Source organism: Ovis aries, chromosome 26, assembly GCF_016772045.2.
Source record: "Ovis aries strain OAR_USU_Benz2616 breed Rambouillet chromosome 26, ARS-UI_Ramb_v3.0, whole genome shotgun sequence".
Classification (NCBI taxonomy): domain Eukaryota; kingdom Metazoa; phylum Chordata; class Mammalia; order Artiodactyla; family Bovidae; genus Ovis; species Ovis aries.
In genome coordinates, this window is record NC_056079.1 from 7,834,434 (window position 1) to 7,852,721 (window position 18,288).

At 38.0% G+C, this 18,288-nt stretch overlaps 1 long non-coding RNA gene across 1 annotated transcript in view; it reads left to right on the forward strand.

Annotated features, from left to right (window-relative positions):
* The window catches only part of LOC121818103 (uncharacterized), a 30,777-nt gene extending 16,560 nt beyond the window's left edge, over window positions 1–14,217 (forward strand). Inside the window, exons 2-5 of the long non-coding RNA XR_009598701.1 lie at window positions 7,804–7,958; window positions 9,801–9,854; window positions 12,779–12,886; window positions 12,999–14,217. This is a non-coding gene — a long non-coding RNA (uncharacterized LOC121818103). The remainder of the gene's footprint in view (window positions 1–7,803; window positions 7,959–9,800; window positions 9,855–12,778; window positions 12,887–12,998) is intronic.
* Window positions 14,218–18,288: the final 4,071 nt, after the last annotated feature.

Here is an 18,288-nt window from a genome sequence, read left to right on the forward strand (position 1 = left end):
AAGGAGACTGCGTTCTTTAAAGAATGAAGAATGAATTGACATAAAAGTTCAGGAAGATGACAGATTCAACCTAAAGAATAAAAGAAGTTGATAGGCTAGGTTTAAGACCATATATATATATATATATATATACTATAATTAAATGTAATTAATCATGTAAATACTGTCCTCACAGTCACACTGGGAGATCCAAATTCAGGCTTAATTGCTCCAATCAAGAAAGTATTTAATGAGTTAAAAGTGAGAAATATTTTGAAAATTGTGGGAAAATGTACTAAGAAAGGGAGTTGTGCAGTGAGAAGGAGGGTAATTTTAAAATAGCCCATGCAGCATCTTGTTATTGGTGGCTCAGCTCCACCTTAAAAGTGTAGGTGATTCAGCTTTTAATAAGGACACTTCCACTGCTCTTCTAATTATACCATATTCACTTTGACAAAATTTTGAGGATGCACTGCAGTCGCTTTTACTAACTGGAATCAGTTTTGCAGATCTTCTCATTAATTATAAAAATAGAAATCATTGTCCTTGTTGTTTTACTATAAATATTCATACAACCAAAGTTTTAAAATACAACCTGGCAATTTAAGTGATTCATTACAGCAGTATAATGCTTGAGACATTCTGATTAACGGAAAACTTAAAATATTTCAAGTAAAATATTTAAATAAATGAAGGTGCCTTTAGACTAAAGAAAACCAAAGCAGTTATCATTGAGAACTATAGATTCATCTCTTTCTCTTCTTCACACAAACATCAAAATGTTACCAAACTCAAGTTCAGCTGCTGACCACTCAAAAGCGAGTAATTCAAGAGGCAAGTGTCAGTAGAAATGAAAGGTGCTTTCATCAGAAAAGCCAGCAATCTGGGTAGGAGGTAGACTCAAACCTGGAGACCAGCTCCAAAGATTCTACTCAGCCATGACAGTGTTTAAAGGGAAGGTGGGGGCTGAGGAGGTAGGAGTCTCAGTGAATCATCCAGGCAGGAGGTTGGGTTCTGCATTCATCTCCACTGTGTGCAGCCTGGCTGACTCCCTCTTCAGGTGTTTGCCCACCCAATCTGCCTGCAGGATTGCTATGGAGGCTGTTGGGCGTGTGCGTGCATGCTAAGTTGCTTCAGTCATGCCTGACTCTACGACGCTGTGGACTATAGCCCACTAGGCTCCTCTGTCCATGGGATTCTCCAGGCAAGATTACTGGATTGGATTGCCATTTCCTTCTCCAGGGGATCTTCTCAACCCAGGGCTCAAACCCACGTCTCATACATCTTCTGCATTGACCAGAGGCTTCTTTACCACTAGCACTACTGGGGAAGCCCTGTTGAGGGTAGAGTCTTTAAATACTAAATTCTACATTAGAATTTATATAATCAATGGAGTTAAAAAGGAGTGAATAAATTCAACAGCATTACATGACAGAAGGGAAGATGATAAACGGGAAGATAGTACAAAAGAAATCACTCAAATACAGCACAGAAAGCACATATGCAGCACAATATATGGAAAATATGAAATGAAGCATGAGACATTTAGGGTAGATGAAGCATGAAAAATATTGCCCAATAAATTATTGCTTTGCCATTGACAGTAATTTGCAATCCAATTAAATAATGCTTCAGTTCAGTTCAGTCACTCAGTCGTAGCTGACTCTTTGCAACCCCATGAACCTCAGAATGCCAGGCCTCCCTGTCCATTACCAACTCCCAGAGTTTACTCAAACTAATGTCCATCAAGTCGGGGATGCCATCCAACCATCTCATCCTCTGTCATCCCCTTATCCTCCCGCCTTCAATCTTTGCCAACATCAGGGTCTTTTCAAATGAGTCAGCTCTTCACATGAGGTGGCCAAAGTATTAGAGTTTCAGCTTCAAAATCAGTCCTTCCAGTGAACACCCAGGATGGACTGGTTGGATCTCCTTGCAGTCCAAGGAACTCTCAAGAGTCTGCTCCAACACCACAGTTCAAACCCATCAATGCTTTGGCACTCAGCTTTCTTTATAGTCCAACTCTCACATCCATACTTGATCACTGGAAAAACCATAGCCGTGACTAGACGGACCTTTGTTGACAAAGCAATGTCTCTGCTTTTCAATATGCTGTCTAAATTGGTCATAACTTTCCTTCCAAGGGTTAAGTGTCTTTTAATTACATGGCTGCAATCACCATCTGCAGTGATTTTGGAGCCCCCAAAACTAAAATCAGCCAGTTTCCACTGTTTCCCCATCTATTTGCCATGAAGTGATGGGACAAGATGCCATGATCTTTGTTTTCTGAGTGTTGAGCTTTAAGCCAACTTTTTCACTCTCCTCTTTCACTTTCATCAAGAGGCTCTTTAGTTTTTCACTTTCTGCCATAAGTGTGGTGTCATCTGCATATCTGAGGTTATTGATATTTCTCCCAGCAATCTTGATTCCAGCTTGTGCTTCCTCCAGCCCAGCGTTTCTCATGATGTACTCTGCATAGAAGTTAAATAAGCAGGGTGACAATGTACAGCTTTGAAGTACTCCTTTTCCTATTTGGAACCAATCTGTTGTTCCATGTCCAGTTCTAACTGTTGCTTCCTGACCTGCATACAGGTTTCTAAAGAGGCAGGCCAGGTGGTCTGGTATTCCCATCTCTTTCAGAATTTTCCACAGTTTATTGTGATCCACACAGCCGAAAGCTTTAGTATAGTCGATAAAGCAGAAATAGATGTTTTTCTGGAACTCTCTTGCTTTTTCGATGATCCAGCAGATGTTACCAATTTGATCTCCAGTTCCTCTGCCTTTTCTAAAATCAGCTTGAACATCTGGAAGTTCACATCTGGTTCATGTATTGCTGAAGCCTGGCTTGGAGAATTTTGAGCATTACTTTACTCATGTGTGTGAGATAAGTGCAATTGTGCGGTAGTTTGAGCATTCTTTGGCATTGCCTTTCTTTGGGATTGGAATGAAAACTGACCTTTTCCAGTCCTGTGGCCACTGCTGAGTTTTCCAAATTTGCTGGCAAATTGAGTGCAGCACTTTAACAGCATCATCTTTCAGGATTTGAAATAGCTCAACTGGAATTCCATCACCTCCACTAACTTTGTTCGTAGTGATGCTTCCTAAGGCCCACTTGACTTCACGTTGCAGGCTGTCTGGTTCTAGGTGAGTGATCACACCATCGTGATTATCTGGGTCGTGAAGATCTCTTTTGTACAGTTCTGTGTATTCTTGCCACCTCTTCTTAAATATCTTCTGCTTCTGTTAGGTCCATACCATTTCTGTCTTTTATTGAGCAAATGTTCAATAGAGGTATGTCTAATTTTCATGAAGAGATCCCTAGTCTTTCCCATTCTGTTGTTTTCCTCTGTTTCTTTGCATTGATCACTGAGGAAGGCTTTCTGATTTCTCCTTGCTGTTCTCTGAAACTCCACATTCAAATGGGTATATCTTTCTTTTCTCCTTTGCTTTTTGCTTCTCTACTTTTCATAGCTATTTATAAGACCTCCTCAGACAGCCATTTTGATTTTTTGCATTTCTCTTTCTTGGGGATTGTCTTGATTCCTGTCTCCTGTACAGTATCATGAACCTCCATCCATAGTTCATCAGGCACTCTGTCTATCAGATGTAGTCCCTTAAATCTATTTTTCACTTCTACTGTATAATCATAAGGGACTTGGTTTAGGTCATACCTGAATGGTCTAGTGGTTTTTCCCCACTTTCATCAATTTAAATCTTCAAATTAAGAAATGCTTAGATGTTAAATGATTTTAACTTACAATTAACAAAGTTAATACAGATAAAGACAAACAATGAGAGAGAAATTTTTAAAAGTGATGAAAATTTTAAATATATGGTGATCTTTATCATATCTTTATGAATCATCAGATTTAGAAGTACAGTGAATTTCAAGCAGAATAAGTAAAAATAAATCCACACAAAGACACATTATTTGGATAATTAATGACCCCAAAGATAAAGAGTTCTGAAAACTTTCCAAGAAAATAAGTTGCACACAAGGTCAGGAAAATTAGATAACAGAATTAACTCTAAACACCAACTACTGAAGCTAGATACAGTATGATTAATTCTTCCAAGAGGAAATAGCTATCAATTAACAATTGAGTACCTAGCAAAATTCAATAATGAGAATGAAACTAAAAACATTTTCAGACATAATTTGAGGGAGATATTCAGAATACATCTTCATCAAAGGGGTTTCTTTCCCTTTCTCTTTTTCCATTTCTCATTTTTTAAAATATGTAGTACAATAATGTGGTTTAGAATTCCAAAATTTAAAATGATGTAGCATTAGAATCTGCTGATTCTCAGCAAATCATTTCTCCCAAGCACAGTCATCATGTATTTGGAATGTGTGTGTTCTGTTGTGTGTATCTTTAAAAAAGATACATTATAAATATATAAGCAAATGTACATAATTTCTGCTCCTACACTTTGATGAAACTCTGTAATATTTCATGATAGATGAGGATTGGAAGATGCTCAGTTGTGTCCAACTTTTTGTGGCCCTGTTGACTGTTTCTCTGTCCATGGAATTCTCCAAGCAAGAATACTGGAGTGGGTTGCCATTTCCTCTTTCAGGGGATCTTCCCAACCCGTGTATCGAACTTTAGTCTCTTACATCTCCTGCATTGGCAGGTGGATTCTTTACCACGAGCCACCTGGGAAGCCCATAATATTCCATGATAGGGTTTTGTACAGTCCATTTGTTACTAATAAACATGAAGGCTGCAGTAAGTCACCTTTCACATAAATACAAGTGGTAATAAATGTAAGACAAATTTCTTTAGGTAGAATTATTAGATCTGAAGTGCATTCCAATGCAGCCTATTGTACATCTATTTGCCTCTCTACTGGAAAAAATAAAATGACAGCTGCTCCTGCATCCCCATCAAAATAGTTTTCAAACAGGTTGATTGTTGCCAAACTGATAGAAAAGTTTAATTTTAATTTGCATTTCTATTATGATCTGTAGCACACCCAGCACATTTTCATGTTTGAAACTTATATTTTCTTTTAGGTAAGTTTTTACACCCATCTTCTATATTTGTATTTTTGGGAATTTATTTTTGATTTAAGGGTAGGCTTTATCTAAATTCAGTTAGCCCATGGTGTTGTTATGGGTTGGAAAGATTCTTCTCTTTTGTCATTGCATATAATGTTTTTATACATGCCAAAAATTTTAATATATTTAAATATAATACTTTAAAAATTTTATGACCTTTGCTTTTGTGTCATATTTAGAAAGGCTTTACCTTTTATTTTTATTTTTTTATTATTTTCATTAATTTTTAAATTTTTTTAAATATATATATTTTTAAAATTTTATTTTTACTTTATTTTACTTTACAATACTATATTGGTTTTGCCATACATTGACATGAATCTGCCATGGGTGTATATGAGTCCCCAATCCTGAATCCCCCTCCCACCTCCCACCCCGTATCATCTCTCTGGATCATCTCCGTGCACCAGCCCCAAACATCCTGTATCTTGTATCCAACATAGACTGGTGCTTCATTTCTTACATGATAGTATACATGTTTCCATTTTTTTCTTTTTTTAAAAAATTTCTTTTAATATATATATTTTTTAAATTTTATTTTTACTTTATTTTACTTTACAGTACTGTATTGGTTTTGCCATACATTGACATGACCAGCTTGGGGCTGGTGCATGGGGATGATCCAGAGAGATGATAGGGGGTGGGAGGGGGGTTCATGCTTGGGAACTCATGTACACCCGTGGTGGATTCATGTCAATGTATGGCTTTACCTTTTAGATAATACAGTTTTATTACTTATGCCAGTATTTTATCAATTTAGAATCTGTTCCTATGTAGGTCAATTGATATAATGATCTTTCATGGCATCACTTATTTATTATTCATCATTTTTTTAAATTGAAGCACTGTGACCACATTATACATTTCCACATATTTTAGCATATTCCTGGAGTTTTTATTCTATTTTCATGATGTTAATATTTATTCATGCTTTAATATAGAAAAGTTAATGATTTTACCATTGACATGGTCTTATTTTTCCAATAAAATTTTGAATTTAATTTGTTAGTTCTAAAGCTTGTTTTTTTGTGAGTGTATTAAATACTTATTATTGCAAAATCTGAATCTCTTATTACATTTTGTTTCTCCCAGATAAATTATAGAATTATTTTATTAAGATTTTTCTGCAAAGAAATCTTTTCAGATTCTGATTGTATCAAATGACATTCTAGTTTAATTTAGAAATAACTGACATATTTACAATGGGGAAATTTCCTTTCCAAGAACTTGGTATTTGTTATGTCTCTCTATTTAATCAAGTTTACAGTTTTTTTCTTCAGTTGCATTTTATAATTTTATTCAAAAGTACTCAGTAATAAAATTTGCTAAGCTAACTCTGGATACTTTTGACTGCATAAAAAGGGTCAAGCCATTTTCTCCTATTCTGAATATATATGTCATTTTTTTAATCTTATGGAAATAGTTAGGAAATCTTTGAATGGAAAAAAGAATTAAGAGACGAATTATCCATTCAGATGAAAAAATCCCAACTCCTTCACTCCTCATACCAAACTAAATTCCAGATGAATCAAAGATTTTAAATATTGAAAAATAAATGTATTAAAGCTAAATTTTAAAAGTTTGCCCAAACATTTTTTAAACTTGTCATGGAAAGATCTTTCTAATCATAATAAACAAAGAAAAGCAAGGAAAAATTTGCATAAATACTTACCTATTCTTTATAAAGTTATGTCTTGAGAAAGAAAGGCTGAAGACAAATGATTCTCCCTATCTGTAGAGATCTCAGTCTTTAGTTCAATTCCAACAATGTTTCTAGTCAACCACGACCTAAAATTAATTAAACTTACTACTCTCTCACTTTGCTCACCTGTGCACCCCTATCGCTCTTCTTATCCAACTGAGTTCATGGTCAATCCTGATAACCATTTTGCCTGCTTGGTTAAATTATAATCCTGGTTAAATTCATGTGTCTGTCAGGCTTCAGTCTCTCTGAGTCTAAATACGATGGCATTTCAGTCACACCATGAGTCTCACTTTCAGCCTGCAGTGACTAATTCTAATAACAAGTGGGCTCTGAATGTCTTCGAGCAGTCACGGTCCCTTCTCTTCCAACCTGGATGTCTCCTCTTTTCTCCTCAAACATCAAACCTCTGACCATCTCCTTCCACAGCCTACCTTTCATCTAATTACTTTATTCCCTTGGTCACTGAAGAAAGAAAAACAGAAGAGAACTTCCAAAAGCTTCCTTTGGCACATAAGACCACCTACCTTCATTGAGCAGCTTGTCTTGTTAGCTTGCCTCCTCCAGAGAAATTCTTCCTCTATGCTGATTAATTAACAGTATTTTTCCCTTTTGTAGAGAAGTCTGATGATCGGAAAATCTCATAACCAGTGAAAGAAACCTTTATTTTGATCAGACCTTTTCATGAAATTTTATTATTTCACTATAAGCACAATTAATTCAGATACTCAAGACCTCTGGTAGATTAACTCACTAGACATCATGCTGTATGAACACAAAGTTAAACTGTTAGTAGCTTTTTGGGTCCATGTATTGCCTTCAGCATTGCCTTCCTCAGAAAAATATTTGAGGGACAATATTGACCTCTTGGATGTTGATATATTTCCACCGTGATTTCTCAGATGCATCTATAAGGCCAGTTTGCAATTATTTCCCCCCGCCAATGGAATTACAAAATGAGCCCAATATGAAGAATTCCATAAGTCTCAGAAAATGTCTTGAAAGCTGACTTTTTATATCTGACCCTCAGGAAATGGAGTGTGTTTCCTTTCTTTAGAGGCCACAAGGGCAGCCTGTACTCATCCAACGACAGGTGACTGATGGATGAATCTGGTGCACAAAAGCGTCAGAAGCAAAACGATAAATGAGTGTCAGGGAGACGTTGCCTTCATCCTGAGACTGTAGGAGAACTCTTCCGCTGTACCCGAGAATGTGAGTACTATGCTGAATAACTGTGTGGTCAAGGAGAGAGGTGTGTGTGTGTATACGTGTGTGCACGCTTCATCCGCTACTCAGCTCTTTCATTCTTCAAGAGGAGTCTCTGATAATCACTTTGGCATTCTCTCCACGAGAGCAAAATTTCAGTAGCAATATCAAGCTGATTGCTTTTTGCTCTTCTGTGAATAGCAACCCTGACCAATCTATTTCAAAGGACAGCACTCCAGGCATACCACACAATGCAAATGTAACGTGGCAATTTGATTTTCAAGGAGCACTTCACAGGAACATGGCTAAGCAAGCAGCAAACCAGTCAGCTCTCGAAAATGTATTTTATCCAACCCAGTGAAGAGTCCAGGAGTAAAGGAACCCTCTTAACTTTCTGCAAAACCGATCATACCCCAAAGATTGAAACTGTCTCGTTATTTGTAATCTTTAGCTCATAAGCGGCAGTCTTTGCCTTCTCTGAGCGTGAATGGATGCTCTTAGACATGCTGAGGGCCCTGGAACTCCACTCAAGAGCTCCACGACTGGGTTCTCCTTCCCACTCCCAGAGATGTCAAACCTGTGAACATACGTCGTACACCACGTTCAAGACTGAGACAATAAACAGAACTGCATGGAGTTCCCAGAGTTCCCCGTACAAGGTGTAAAATACTGGAAATGAGACAGGCTGTTTTGAATTACCAACAGAATCTGGAGGCAAGAAAGAAGCCTACCAGAGCAAAGCAGGACTTAATTTCTAATTAAGGGGCCCTTCTTCCAGGCTCCCTACTCCATAAATCACCATGGGGCATATGGATCAGTAGCTGTCACTCCAAGACCAACTCTTTGAGTGAACTCTAACTCCTTGCTTTAAAAATCAGAATAATTTCCTCTGGATCAGTCAGAATGCTTGCATCTTCCATTCCACAGATCCTAATCGAGTCTCAGGTTCAGCTATGAGTCTTTTCGTGCTTGAACTGCCGTCAGTTTTCTCCACCATGAGGACCATCTCTCTGGTCTGGCGGTGTCGCATGGTTCCTCTACAGTCTCCTGGCTGCCCTCAGTTCCCGTGTCAGTTTGCTCAGCTTCCTTGCTTGGTCAGAGCAGTCATGTGACCACGCTGTTAGCTGTCTCTGGGGTTTACAGCAGCAGTTCTCACATACATTGTTCTCAGGACCCCAAGACACTCGTAAACATTTCTGAGAATCACAGTGTAGATGTTTGTTATATCTGTCAATATTTACCATATTGAAACTTAAAATGGAGACATTGCAACCATCTATTTGTGAAGTAAAAAATATTTAACCCATTACATCCTAACAAAATATTTTGTGGAAAATAGCTAGATTTTTCAAAACAGAAACACATTTAGTGAGAGAAGTGATATATCACTTTACATTTTTGCAAAGCTCTTTAATGGCTGGCTCAGAGAAAGGGTGTTGGATTCTCATTTCTGCTTCTGAATTCACGTTGCAATCTGTTCTTTTAATTGATGTTCCAAGAGAAACTGTGGCCTCACACAGCTGCTGTATCCTTGGAAAAGGGAGAGTATTTTAATTGCTTTGCTTCAGCTAATTTTGAATTTTCTTCTTTGATAAAACACCAAATCTTGACAAGTGGTGATTTCTTAAATGCTGCATGCAGTGGAGAAACTGAAGCCCTATCAGTGAGCTTCTTTTACTCCATTACACTGGCTTGTCTCGTTCTTGAATGACTCTTTTACCTGTGCATAGTATTGTAACATCCTGTGTTAGTCATCTGGAAAATACTGAATAACTGATTCATGTAGCTCTTACAAATATTGATGATTTCATTAATGATATAAAAATATATTTATTATTATAACTACAGATTTCACAAGAAAAGTCAAGTGGTGAGAAGCTGTTAAATCTCATAGTTGTAAAGGTAATTATTCCAAAATCTAATCTTCATGTAAAAACTCAAATGTTATCACTGATAACTCATGCTGACAATTGTTTTTCTTTTTTTTTTTTTTACATACCAGGCTTACTTTACTTATTTTCAGTGTAATAGCTGTCCAATACCCAGATCTGTATAACTATAGTTTATCTACTAATCATTTGTTGAAATAAAACATTTGTTGTTGTTGTTGTTCAGTTGCTAAGTCATGTCCAACTCTTTGTGACCCCATGGACTGCAGTACACCAGGCTTCTTTGTCATTTACTATCTCCCTGAGTTTGCTCAAACTCAAATCCATCGAGTCGGTGATGCCATCCAACCACCACCTCATCCTCTGTCGTCCCCTTATCCTCCTGCCTCAATCTTTCCCAACATCAGGGTCTTTTCCAATGTCAGCTCTTTGCATCAGTTGGCCAAAGTATTGGAGCTTCAGCATCAGTCCTTCTAATGAATATTCAGGACTGATTTCCTTTAGGATGGACTGGTTTGATCTCCTTGCAGTCCGAGGGACTCTCAAGAGTCTTCTCCACCACCACAGTTTGAAAGTGTCAATTTTTCAGTGCTCAGCTTTCTTTATGGCCTAACCCTCACATCCATACATGACTACTAGAAAAACTGGTGCATTGCAAAAACATTGGCCAGTTTTAGCTCAAAACTCAGTCACAGTGTTTTCCCCATGATAACACTGCACTTCACTATTGAGCTGACGTACTCTATGGGTAGTTCCCGTTTCGTCAGGCAGTGTTAAAAAAAGACATATAGTCAAGGGTTGACATTTAATAATAATTGGTACTATTTTCTGCCTCATCAAGGGCATTCTTAAGAGGAATTGGCAATTTTTTTCCTTTAGCCACAAGTATGTGATGGTGAAAAATAGGATGACAACCTGCATGGTTTGGTACCACTCTGTTTATGCTAATAAGCAAGCTATTTTACCCATTATTGCTAGCATCAGTACTGTGAAAAAGGCAAGCAATGCCTTAATATTATCATGACAAATGTTTAGACTTCATGGACCATGTGGGACTTTCTCAGGAACCCTCAGGGCCCATGTGCCATGCCTGAAGTGCTGGCCTGATACAGGGCACGCCCAGCGCTGGTTGCATATTAAAAGAATGGAAAGATTATTTAAATACTGCTGCTCAGGTCCCAAGCCAGGCTGATTAAGTCACAGCTGTTGAGAGTGGGGCTCAGTATTTTTTAAAAAAGCTTCCTAGGTGTTTCTACTGTCAGTAAAGTTGAGAAACTTTGGTCTCAGTGGTATTTGAACCTGTTTTCAAGTGTTTGTTCCTATTTTAAATTTTATTATTCTGGCTTTTCACAAGTTCATTGATGTGCTAAGAATACTTACCATTCTTCCATCTCATTCAAAGTTTAAACTCTATAAGAAAACTTTTTAGACTTTAAACAAAGAAGATGATAAAGCATTAATGAACTATCACCTAGTTTGTACAATTAATTGGCCTTTTTTGTTTTAACCTTATTGCATTGCTTTTTATTAAAAGACAAATATAAAAATAAAAAGCTTATCTCCCATTTGTTCTTAAAAAATAATCAGGGGACTAGGTTAGAGTAGGTATAGTTTTAAATCATTCTTTTGTAATTACTCCCATAATGGGAATGGTGATCAAAAGGCTGTTCTCTCAGAGTTAAAGTATTTGAATCACAAAGATTGCAATCCCCTGCCTGACCTAGAGAAGTATCAGTGCAATTTTAAAACATGTCTAACAATGCATTTATTTTAAAATGTTTCCTTCTTGGTTCATCACAGTACTTTATCTTGAAGCCGTTTGGTTTATTGAGAATTTATTCTATTCTTTGTTTAAAATGATTATTGATTGCTATATGAACTTGTTCTTGGTAAAGAATCCACATGGTGGGTTTTTTTTTTTTTTTGCATTTACTGATAAGCAAAGAAAATCATATTGTGATGTATTAAATTCCTTCTTGTACATAGAACTTTTCTCGATTTTGAATTTTACTGGATAGACTATTCTAGCATCAATGGACAAAGAGTTAAGCCTGTTGATATAAATATGTGATAGCTCTCTATAAGGGACAGGATTTCCTGATAAATATTAGACCATAAAGCAAAGGGTAGCAGTATTATAAAAATAAATTTTCTGCTTATGACATCTTTTCCTACGAAAAAATATAAAATCCTTTTAAAGATAACTTATCATTTTTTATGCTAACCCTCCCACACCTGAGCATACTTTTCTTTTTCTTTCCTTCAAAAATAAAACAAGCCAAGAAAGTCTCAGTGACACCAAGGGAGCTAATGGCAAAAATCCATGGCTGTGGTCTGTGGGCGCTAGCCCTCTAGCCTGGTTGGTAAAACTATTCACAAAGTGTCATTTGAACACCTTACTAGATGGAACTTAAGATGAGACTAGGAGGGGAAAAAGTATTTTTCTCCCTTCATATGGACTGTAGTTCTGAGCTGTTATCAAGCTGTCTCATATACCACCCAAGAGTGACTGATAGTCAGAGTCCGAACGAGAAGGAGAGAATTCCTCCAGGTCAGAAGAAGAGGATAATGATTTTTTAAGAGTATATCAGGAGATTGATGACATAGAGAGGACTTTCAGGCAGGCAAAGGAAATGGCTGGAAATAAACGTCTTGAGTTGTGCTAGTTTTCCGCCGTTGCTTTCAGAGCTGCCGCAGGGAACAGCTTCACAGCCTTATTGACCATGAAGCCAGTAACATTTCCATTAAAATTTCCTAAATTAACTCTCTGGATGCTTGTGGACAAAGAGCAAATGGTCAGGCCTGAGGTTTCACTGGCTTAACAATATTTGCTCTCCTTTTATTTGTTATTACTAGTTTTACTCTCTTTTAAATGATCAAATAAATTATTTAAGTTATTTATTTAAACTATCAGTACATCAAACTTGTATGAAACAGGGAAGGAATATGAAATCCTATGCTCCCTTCAACGGACCTCATTTACCTTGGATTGCAGTCCCAGGCTCTGTTCTCCTTTTGGACCCCTGAGATGGGACTCCATGCAGGGTGAGTGTGAGCTCCCTACACTTTTATCTGCGACCCTGCCTAGCACCATTATCTTGGGGGAAAAAAGTTACATCTGCATATAATTTTGTATCTTGTCTTTTCTTCCTTACAGAGTATTACCCAATGATAATACCTGTCCATCACCATCTCCCGGAGTTCACTCAAACTCACATCCATCGAGTCGGTGATGCCATCCAGCCATCTCATCCTCTACCGTCCCCTTTTCCTCCTGCCCCTAATCCCTCCCAGCATCAGAGTCTTTTCCAATGAGTCAACTCTTCGCATGAGGTGGCCAAAGTACTGGAGTTTCAGCTTTAGCATCATTCCTTCCAAAGAACACCCAGGGTTGATCTCCTTTAGAATGGACTGGTTGGATTTATGTTACAGATATCTTATTTGAAATATCTTGGCTTATTTCCACTTTTATAATCCCTTTTCTCCTACTCTGCCACTTTCCTGTTCCTTGATTCTCATCCTTATTTCAAAGTTATAGGAAAGAGTCATAGATCTGTAACCATTATTCACCATATACGATGTCTCAGGTGTAGATCTTTTTCACAGTCTTACTCTGAGATAGGAATTATCATTTCCCCCAGTTTGCTGATGTTGAAACTCAAGCTTAGAAAGAACACGTGAATTAATGAGGTTGGTAGGTGTGGAGTCATGGGTGGACTCAAGCTGTACTGCCTTTCCCTGCAAAATGAGATTTTTGATCACTCTGCCTGTGAAGCTGTCTCTAACCATTGCCACAGAGTGTTCTTTAAAAAAGGAAGTTAATATTAGTTATTAACTAACATAGATTATGTTAACCTCAAAAGAATTACAATGTATTCCAAATAGCAGAAGCATCCCTTAATGGTCCTTTACAAGGCTGTGATCTGTAGATTTATCCGTCTTGAAGTCATTTGTGTTTTTCACACTTCGCATCTCAGGGAGCACAATTTTCAGAAGTTTGTTGTTCACCCCATTAAGTCCTCCTCCTTTTAGACCTCTAGAAGTTCTGCGCTCATCACTCGTTTCAGCTTCACAACAGCTCTCCGAGTTGCTGCCTTCGTCTGGGTTCACTCCCTGCCCCTCTTCTTGCATTATTGGCACCTGTCATATCTCATCTCAGCTTTGACTTTCGGAGTCATAAACCAGTCAGCACTGTTGTCTCCACTTCTTCTTGATGTCTCTAATTGCCCTCCTTTGGATCCTTTCCCCATCAACTGTATTCTTCTGAAAGTACAGATCAAACAGATTTCACAAATTATTTCTGATATGAAAGCTTTGTTTGGGAGCTACTGTGAAGGATGGATTAAAAAGGGAGTTACATCTAAAAGTCTCAAAGCTCTTGGTGTAATTAAGAGACAATGAGGCCTTGCTGGGGGGCGGGGGGAGGCAGGGGGGGGGGGGGGGGGGGGGAGGGGGAGACGGGTGATTAGTAAAGGCGTTAGCCCACTCTGTGGCCTTGGCAAACACTGAAGGTCTTTGGGTCTTAATCCTTTTACTTCCAAGAGGAAAGCTGTAATGACTACCTTTCCTTATTGTTTTGAACATTAGAGGAAATATATTCATTTAGACTTAAAAGAAGTACTCCAAAAGTTGTTGTTATTACAATCTAGATTAGACACAATTGTGTTAAAAAAGGAGGTATAGATAATGAAGGAGAAAAGAATGAAAAAGCCCTCCAAGACGTTTATCCTGAGAGACTGGGATAAGATTAATATACCTTGGATTATTTCTGGCCTTTGAGATTTCTGGCTTGTTCCTAACCTGCCACAATATATGGGATTTGATTCTCATTTGGAAAAGCTACTGTTTTTTAAAAGATATAGTTTTGACAACACTGGCCTTATTATTTGTCAGGTAACTATGTTATCTGTGCATTTCTATATGTAAGAAGATGGTAAAGGTGGGTAGTGACTGGAGAAATTGAGGGCTCAGCAAAGGGGTAGGAGGAAGAAAGACAGGAGTAGAAGGGGGAGATGGTTTGTTTTTTTTTTTGATTCATAGCTTACGCTTGGGTTTGCTCCCAGGTGTTTTTAAGTAGTGTACAGATTTCCTGCTGATTATTGATTCTGCTTTATAATATCTGTATTTTATTACAGTTTGTTGCCTAAAGTTGAGTAAGCAAGTGATAGATTTCTTTAAAGTGTTTGCTCTCCAAGAAGACATTGATTCCTATTATATTGTGGCTTAATTCACAGATTCTTCCAGGGAGGACCTCTGTTAATTGCTCAGGTTCAAGGCTCTAGCCATTTATCCTTCCCTAGATTATTCTTGCCCAAAGGAAAGGTTTCACCAATAAAGCAGCAGGGTCAAGTCTTACATTATAAACAACGATATTGATTAAAAATTTGCATTTCTCGCTGTCAGTACTCATGCTTCCAGCTTACAGTGATGTACCCTGTCAAATTTCTGTAATACATTCCCTTGCCGCTTGAAAAAATATATTAGAAGGACTAACACCAAGTACATACTTCCTACAATAAGATTTCAATACCTCGATGCTTTCTGGTTTTGCCTCCCCCCACCTTTTGTATCCTTCCTGTAGATTTTGTAATCTGTGTGCTCTGTATTCTTTTTCATCTTCCAAGTATCTGACATTCAGATTATACCCACGGTTTCACTTGCTGGTGTAGAACATCCTTCAGTGTGTTTTCATCAGGGCTTTTAACATGTATTTTGAAAAATTTACATAACCTGCCTTCACTTTTCTGTTTCCTCCCACAGTTCAACTGACCAAAATATTACACAATCTAGTTCTTCCTGTTTTCCTTAAATACTCTATAAAGTTCCCTCAGTACTCTAACCTGAGCTTTGGAATCTAAAAATCTTCCATTTTTTTAAAAAGTTGGCATCCCAGAATTTTTAATTCAAGAATTCTTGCCCTATTTTAATTGACTTTATCAGAGCTAATTTGAATCTTGTTTCAGGTGAAGTTCATGGGTGTGTGTGCTAAGTTGCTTCAGTCATGTCCAACCCTGTGACCCCATGCACTGTAGCCCGCCAGGCTCCTCTGTCCATGGGATTCTCCAGGCAAGAATACTGGAGTGGGTTGCCATGCCCTCCTCCAGGGGATCTCCCTGACCTTTCCATAATTAGTACATTGAGCACATGTATTTATTTCCTCACTTACTCTTGCCATTCAGGCCTTGAAAGTTTGGGTTGCAGTTATTAGGCGTTGTCTCAAGAAACGCTAGTCAGAAGTCTTGGATTTGATTCTTCAGTCTGTTAACTGGAATGGACCACCAGCCTCTCCAGCAGGGGGGTACTTTGTCTGTGCCACTGAAATCCTTCCAGCCAAATGGCTACAGCTTCCTGTGTCTCCTCTATGATCACCTGATACATTTGTTTTGGTAGGGAAATCACATCCTGAAGATTTCACAGTGATTGTTCCAGTTATTTTTTATAATTCCAGCTCCTTCTATTATATACCTCTATTTCAGAATTCCTTTCCTTAACTAACACTGAAACATTAGCTAGAAGGTGATCTGCGTCAAGAATACCTGGGTTTTTCCTGTCATCAGGAGGTCACCTCACTCTCTTGTTTACCCTGCAATTCTGAGAGATTATATCTTGTGCTTCTGATTCTCTCAATCAGTCAACCTCAGATTTTAAAAAAAAGGCATATCAGGTCATTCTGGTATAAATGTACAAATTTTTGTAATGAAAAACTACTTAGGAACTCCTAAGTTTAAGACCATAGACCATAGCAAATATAAACTTAATTTTTATAACTGAAGTTATTTTGGCTACTGTCAGAGTAAATGTACCTTTAGTGACCATTCATGACTGGTTTTTTTTTTTTTTTTTTCATGACTGTTGAAAATAGGGAAAGTGACAGGAACAGCAACAAGAGACCTCAGAGAGACAGACGTGCCCCAAACTACACCCTCGGGGGAGCTGCCTGCGGGGATCTGGTTAGGAACAGGTGTGCAGACATGAGGATGTGCTTTTCCACTTGTTTCTCCTTTCCTCTCCAGCCACTCCTCTGATCTACTCAGAAAATTTGTTCTAAAAGTTCTGGATTGGCTGTGGGTGTATATTCAAATTCATTGGATATTTGAACTGATCATCTTCTCACTTTCACTGTATAGATACATCCTGGGAAGAATTTCACAATATACAGAATATTTTATTTTAATGAAGCAACTGGAAAATCAGTGTAAAGAATTATTTAATATTAACATAATCCATTACCAGAAATGCTGTGGAAATTCAGAAAAGAAGACATTGATTGGTATTACTTAGAATTTTCCAAATAATTTTCATACAGTGGATAGGATACTAGTGAGACATAAATAAATGAGATTTTGGGGAGGCAGTTGTTCTAGGCAAGGGGGACCACTCAAGCTAAGGCAGAGCTGAGACTTTCAGGTCACATATTCAGAGGACAGGAAGCAAGCCCACGTGATTGGTTGGAGGCCATAATTTGAGAATGGTAAGAAGTTGTATAGTGAAAAGCAGATTGAGTTAAAATCTTGACTATGAAATGAGGTGAGATAAGACCCAGTCATTCAAGGAACTAGATCTAACCCTACAGAGCACTACCAAAGAGTTTTAAAAGAGATGTGTCTTATAAAGGTTAGTCTATGAGCACAGTACTGTACAGATTGAAACAGGAAAGAAAATGATGATCTGTCATGAGGTTGATGGTAAAGGTCTAGACCAGTACAACTATTCTATTTTTATTTGTAAAAATAAAGAGATGTGAAGGACACTGCAAGGGGAAAAGCTAACCATGCTTGGAGTCTGCAGGGGAGCCAAGAAGTTTGGGATGAGAAAATGGTAAGGAAATTAAGAAAGAGTTCACAATGTTTAATACAATTTTTCCTTCATTTTCATTATAAATTGTATAGTTGGGGCAAACAATCAAATGAAAAAAAAATTGTACTAGATCCTCCTGGAGAATTGAATGTAATTAAAGACTTCCCTGGTGGCTCAGACGGTAAAGTGTCTGTCTACAATGCAGGAGACCCGGGTTGGGAAGATCCCTTGGAGAAGGAAATGGCAACCCACTCCAGTACTTTTGCCTGGAAAATCCCATGGACGGAGGAGCCTGGTAGGCTAGAGTCTATGGGATCGCAAAGTGTTGGACACGACTGAGCAACTTCACAGAGTGGGAGATGCTGCTAGAAAGACAGGCTAGCTCAAGGGAGAGCCAGCCCCTTCCAAAGGCTAATCGGCAATATTTATTGCCTCAAAAAAGAGAAAATTCATACTGGAAGAGTGGCATTAGGTGATTGGTTAGGATGCTACAGGGGAGAAGCCTGGTAGGCTACAGTCCATGGGGTCGCAAAGAGTCGGACACGACTGAGTGACTTCACACACACACACACACACACACACACACACACACACACACACACACAAAGAAAGGGTCAATAGTTTTAAGATATGGACCTGTTTTGATTCTG